The following is a 6,991-nucleotide window of genomic DNA, read 5'->3' as shown; positions in this document are numbered from 1 at the left end:
CAGGGAAAGGCCAAGTCCTGGGGGACAAACCACCCCAGGCACCAGAGAGTCGGAGAGCAGCTCTGCAGAAAAAGCCCTGGCTGTCCTCAGGAAAAATGGGAACATGAACCAGCCACACACACCCTTGCAGCAGAGATGGCCAACAGCCCCCAGACCACCAGCAGGTCAAGGGAAGTGATCCTTCCCTGTATTCAGCCTTGGTGAGACACAGCTGGAGCGCTGGGCTCCCCAGCACAGCAGACACACGGACATTACAGGAAGAGTTTGGGAAAGGGCCACAAAGCTGATGGAAGAACTGAAGCATCTCACATGAGGACAGGCTGAGGGAGCTGGGACAATCAAGCCTGGAGAGGAGAAGGCTCACAGGGATTTTCTAATTAATAGATAATTACCTGAGGAGTGGGAGTAAAGAAGATAGAAGCAGGCACTTCTCATTGGTGTCCTGTGACAGGACAAGAAGCAATGAGCACAAGTTGAAATACATTAAAAAGACGTTTAAACGTATTGTCATATCAGGGTTATTGAACACTGTAACAGGTTGCCCAGGGCGGCTGAGAAGTCTCCATAGCTGGAGATATTCAAAACTCAGTTGGACAAGATCCTGAGCAACCTGTTCCAATTTTCACTACTTTGAGCAAAGGAGGTGGGACTTGATGATCTCCAAAGGTCCATTCAAACCCCATCCATTCTGTCATCCCACATCAACAAAGAAATAGGACGGATTGTCACAAAGGAAACTCATCTAGCTTCTGACCAACACTGATAGTTTCTAAAGGTATAATGATGACAATATCGATTAGTGGCCTCTGAATGGTATCAGCTGTGTGTCAAACCCTGCTGTGAAGTGATGTTTTTAAGAATATTATTGCATGCTAACAAACACTAAGGCTATTCCTATTATAATTATTGAAGCAACAACCTCATCAGTTCCTACAGAATCACACAATCTACTAGCCCTACTTTTATTCCTGTGAAGGCAAAGGCTTTTGCAATGTCTCATGCTTCAGCAGGGTTCATAGTAACCATTCCCTCTGAGCCCCATTAATAGCACAAATGCCTATGCTAATATCGACTGCTCAAAGCAATAAACCTATCATTTAAGAGTGTCCAGAGGAGTCGTGGATACTCCAGTTCATAGTTGACACCACACTTATCGAAGAGATGCATTTTTTTTTCCACCTATTTCTACTGATCCATCAAGCATTATTTTCAGATTAAAGGCTCCCAGAGAATACAGAATTCATTTGACAAGTACAAGCAATAAGAGCATCCTTGGCTGGAGTTGTCCATTGGACTAAGGACGATACTTTAAGCTTTTATGACTCTGTATTTGAAGGCAAGTCTTTTTTTTTTTTTTTTGGCAAAAGCATGAACTTTTGAAATGAAATCTATAAAAAGCTAAACTAAAAGAAACAGGACTAAGGTTTTGTTATTCAGCCTTTGATTTTTAAAGTAGCAGAGGTATTCCATTGACAGTTAAGACAGTTGAGATGCACGGAAGATAGACTGTCCTTACTTTACCTTCTTACATTAAAAATGCATATACCCTTCTGAATACACTATTTAACCTCAAGCACATATGCATCTGCAGCAATATGCATTTGAGCATCACAAATAAGAACTCTAATTTTGTCATTATTTCCCTTGAAGATAAAGATTACCTGTTAGACTCATGTCTCCCTTCAAGGAAAAAGAGCCTCAATTCCACATATCAGGTGTGTGGGATCTATTAAAACAGGCAGACAACCTACTGTTTTGCTGAGGATTGCCACATTTTGTTCTGGTTAAATAATGGATGAAGTTGAACTGCAACAACGTATGGACAGAGCCTGTAAAACCAAGAACTGTTCTAAATGAAGGATTAACAAATTTCAGTTAACGATACAACTTTGTCTGAAGCCCATAGAAAATTCACAAAAAGTACCTCTAAAGTGGAATTTTTAACACAAAGTAGGCCAAAATAAGGCCTAATTTATAGCATCTATTAACCTTTTACAGAAAAAAAAATCCCAAAAGGATTAAAAAAGCATGCTTTAATTACAAGTCCATTTGAGTGGATTCAACTGCAAGATATAGGCCACTGTAAGCATTAGATGCCCCAGTCACTATAGAATTAAAGCAACATAAAGTGGATAAAGTAAATATGCTACTTTGAAGAAAAAAAAAGCTGTAAAATTATATTGAGAATGTACTTCATACATACCATAACTGTAATGAAAATTCAAACAATACAGCAAGCACTACACAGTATTTCCCCTCAAAATGTCCTGTTTTAAGCATGTAATTCCCTTTTAATAGACTTTTTTCCTTGGTCTCTTCAAGTCCCTGCAAAGAGTTCAGATGAATGGAGTTTGAGAATTTCCTTAAATCCAAGCTGCTTTTGTCCCCACAAATCAAACAATACTTTGACAAAAACTGATGAGCAGCTTCAATGTCCCCATGCTCCTCATTCCAAGAAATTAAGAGACAGAATCATTTGGATGTCCTGATGGAAAACAGTTACAGGAAAGAGGTAGAAGTCTCAAAGATTCAAATGATACCACAAAATTATTTGTGATGGATCTCAGTAATATTCAGGTTGTTCCATCTTTTTAGATTTATTAGACACATTCTTAGCTTATATCACACATGAAGTAAAGCAACTTTAGGTGGCATTCTTTCATTGCAGATCTTATCACATCACTGCACATTTGACACAGGAAAAAGGCATGCACAGCTACTGCAGGCCAGTTAACACATGGCAAATACACTTGTGTGTTTATGTCTTGTGAGTTAAAAGCACTTTGGAGTATTTTCCACAAGACTCTCAACTTGGATTAACAGCAAGAAATATGATTTACACTAAACAATAATTTACGAACTAGCTTTCCTAGTAGAACATCTATTTAAAGTAAGCATACATAAAGCCATACAGCCCTTCTTAATCTCTAACATTGGAACCCTAGGAGATACGCAACTTGAGCTCTAATATCAACAAGAGGAGAATAAGTCTAACTTACATTCCACTCAAAGTCTGCAATCCATTTTGATATAGCTTGAGGTAAGACTGTTCTCTGGATCCGTTCCCAAGTAATAAGCAGCCTCTAAGAGCTGTAAATTGATCTTGCTCTATTCTAATACTATAATAAAACTCTCCTTACATAGGAGGTATCAATTTTTGCTTTGTTTCAAGATGAGTAGTACAACTGGAATAAGATATTAAGCAAGTTTATCTGACAAAAGTGAGTCTTATTTAGAAAGACTTCTATAAAGTCTCTACAAAGAACATTCCTTTTTCCTTTACAACACAAATTCAACAGAAACTTACCAAACTTACTGTTTTTAACGGATGGGGGAGAAAAAGCTGCTATGCACTGGGCTGGTGGTGAGCAAGCCAAGATGAATTAAGATGCATTTTCTGGCAAACTTACTAATGGATCCATCTACTTAAATGGCTTCAAGTTTTCATACCTATCACTCAAGACTTTTTTTAAATACAATAATATCAAATCATAGCCTTGAAATCACAGACAACACGTGCTGACACTCAAAAAGAAATTCTGAAAATAGGTGGCTTTCCTATTCTTTAAAGCTACCCAACCTTTGTAGAATTCATCCACAGAATGCATGTGTGTAAATGAAATCTGGATTAAGTACAAGGAGGCTGGACTTGGATGAAGAATGAACTCTTGAGTTCTGCAGAACTGACCTTCTGGAACCACAGTATTAGACATTTGCTAGTGGAATCACAGAGCTGGAAAAAACAAAGCCAGGAGCCAAAAACTGCTCAAGTCCCATCCCCTGGGAAGGGCTGGAAAAGGAAGGAAAGCATATACTGTGCCCTTACCTAATCTGAAAAGTATCTGCATAGAAGTTTGTACTATTTTCTATGAAAAAATTTTTTTAGCCTAAGGGAACATGAAGCAGAAAATTAAAAATTTTATGAACCATCAGCCAAATATGTCAACTTATCCCAGAAGAGGAATGAAGTAAACTTATGAATGTCCTGTTCGGATGTACCAGACCCATAAGAGATCAAGTCACTGGTACATGTTGATCTTGTATTCTATAGTAGTTTGTGTATAAAAGTAGGGAAGGGCCAATTAGGGCTCCACTTTTTTTACCCTTTGAAGTGGTACAAGTAGTATTAAAAACTTCTTAATCAGCTCTACATCATACATCAAGTTCACTTAAGCACTATAGTCTCTAGTTAAAATTCAGATTGCTGAACCTTTTTATCTCCAAACTTGTTTCAGAGACAAAGACACAATCCTTGGTAAGCCTCAGAACAGAGAACAGCACTCAGGCAAATGTATTCTTGAATAAGTTGCCAAGAAGAGAATGTATTTTCCTGATGTTAATGCACAACTCATTCTAGTGATACAGTGACCTGTTCATTTACTATACAATTTTTAATATGATCAAGCTATCCTGTTCAAACAGATACTTGTAGATGCAGTAATGGGTAGCACATCATTCGAAGTCTCGTCAGAAAAGAAACCGATGCTACTGTGGACTCCAAAATCCACTCTGGCAAGCTTCAGAAACCACAAAGGCCAGGTCTGACTTCTTGACGTTTTTCAAACTTGCACAAAGAAACAAAACCCTCGTTCTAAGCCTGAAACAGTCACATGTTCTATTCAAATACACAATGCAAGCAGTGCTCAAAGACTCAGTATCAAATATTCTCTGATAATTGCCATCTTCAGTCTAAAATAAGGCAGTGTCAACAATATAGCTACAGTACACCAAGCATCACTGACTCAGGCTCAAGTAAATTCCTAAAATGACAAGAGATGGCTGTTCAGCATCTTCTAACAGGAGAACTAACAAGCATTAGGTGACATGCTCAAAAGAAACAGGAGAAGTTACCAAAAACAACGCAAAGGAAGTACACATTGAATCCTAAGTCCGACTACATGAACTTTACATAAATGCATAGAGAACAGAAGCTTGGACACACTCACAGAAGAATCCATCCACAGCCATGAAATATATAGGCACTTCTTCCACTTCAGAAAGTCAGAAGTCACTCCCCCAGAACACTCTTCCAGCTTCCCTTTTCAGTTCCTCTCTAGGCCTTTATTAACAGCCACTGTTAGAGAACGAGGTTTCAGAAATACTGATGATTCAGTATGGTCATTACTGCAATCTTCTTCACAAGAGTGTAGTGAACCTACACAAAGATAACTGTTTTAAGTATATTTGTTTCCAGTGGTTTGTACAGGAATCAAAACCACAGCCAATTTGAATTTCATGTTGCCATGGGCATTTTTCAGTTTTGCCACCTCCCTCCCATGTGACCCAAAGCATTCATGATGAAAGCTTTTTAGAAAAGTCTTAAGCAGATGGTATGTTCCCTATAAGCACAGATTTCTAAGATTTTAATCCTGATCTTTGACTCCTGGCAATTGTATTTGCTCAACTTCAGATTAGCAAACAACAATTACAACTTTGTACGCAACTAACCTCATTCTTGCCCTTTACCAGGAAGGAGATAACTCTTTCAAGACAACCAAATGAACCACACCAGCTAAACAACTCACCGAGATAGAGAGATTACACGTTGATATACTCACTTGAATTTATACAAACCATAGTTAGTTAGATTTATATTATTAAAGCAGTACAAAAGCAGCCCTAGCAGTACAGCGCCAAACTGAAGTAAGATAAAGTAACTTGCACAGATTGATTTTTTTTTTAATTTTTTTTTAATTCTACTTTACTATTTCTTCCTTGCTGCTCTCTCCACAAGCGCACAACATAAGTACAACTGCCATACTGGTAACCGCAGAGTCAGTCAAAACTGACCACCTGTAAACCAGCTTACTCATTACATCCCATTCTCCACCTTGCCGAAGCCCTACTCTCTTTCACACTATTTCATTTGCAGTATATCCTCCAGCGTTAGCTTTTCTACCATCTGTAATATACCAATAGTCACATTCATTACAGCAAAATAAAGTAAGAGCTACTACTTTTAAAACAGCTTTTCTTAGCAGATGAAATATACTTGCTTCCTCTTTCATTTTACTCCACGCAAACACTATTGTTTACATGTTATTAAATCTTTAAGAAAGAACAGATATAAACAGCCTAGTCTTAGATAAAATATATACAGTTGAAAAATCTTGTCTTAAAGTACGTTCTTAAATTATTCTGGATTAATATAGTTAACAGCTTAACATACACAAAGAAATAACTATATGCATCATAAGAAAATAGAATTTACTAGACTACAATTTAATAGAACTACAAGCTTAACCAAACATAACTGAAATGACAAAAAACGTGTAGAAGGGAACAGTGCACCAATACTACAAGTATGACCTAATCCACACAGGTTTTACAGTTTTTGCTTTAGGCACAAAATTCCACAGCATTAAAATAAAGGTATCTTCTTTATGCTCTGATAAAAACTAACTAGAAAGCTTCAGAAATTTTGTCTGTTTTCCATGCATCAGCACTCCTGTGACTTGTGGTCATGCTCTGTGAGCCGGCAATACTGCAGTACATGGCACAATGCTCTTGCCATTTCTGTAAGGGAAAGCAGTGCTGCACAAGTTACCTACTTACAGGAAACATTCTCTACAGGACCCCAAGCAAAGTAAACCCACTGTTCTCCTATGTCCTACTTTCCCTAAAACCAAAGTACACACCACACATCCCTATGAAGTCAAGAAGTTTCCCTGAAACTCAAAGACAAATTTAAAATAGTGAAATACAATAAACTATACAGAGAGAATAATGACGGTGCAGCTCTCATTTCAGTGTTGCATACAAGTCTTGAAACAACCGATAGTCTTTTCAAGAGCACGGAGCATTATTTTGGTAGCAATGCTATGACATCTAGTTCCTTGCATCCTCAGTCTTCAGTGCTAACATAATATACCTTTCCTCATACTTATTCATCTAATTTAGCTGTTTGTGAAGTCTGTTTGCTGCAAGTTAATTTTAAAAACAAGTTTTCCTTTCTAGGTGAAAATGGCAAGTCATCTCAAGGTAGAGTTTG

Source organism: Numenius arquata, chromosome 7 (assembly GCF_964106895.1).
Source record: "Numenius arquata chromosome 7, bNumArq3.hap1.1, whole genome shotgun sequence".
NCBI classification, from domain to species: domain Eukaryota; kingdom Metazoa; phylum Chordata; class Aves; order Charadriiformes; family Scolopacidae; genus Numenius; species Numenius arquata.
This window is presented reverse-complemented; position numbering follows the sequence as displayed.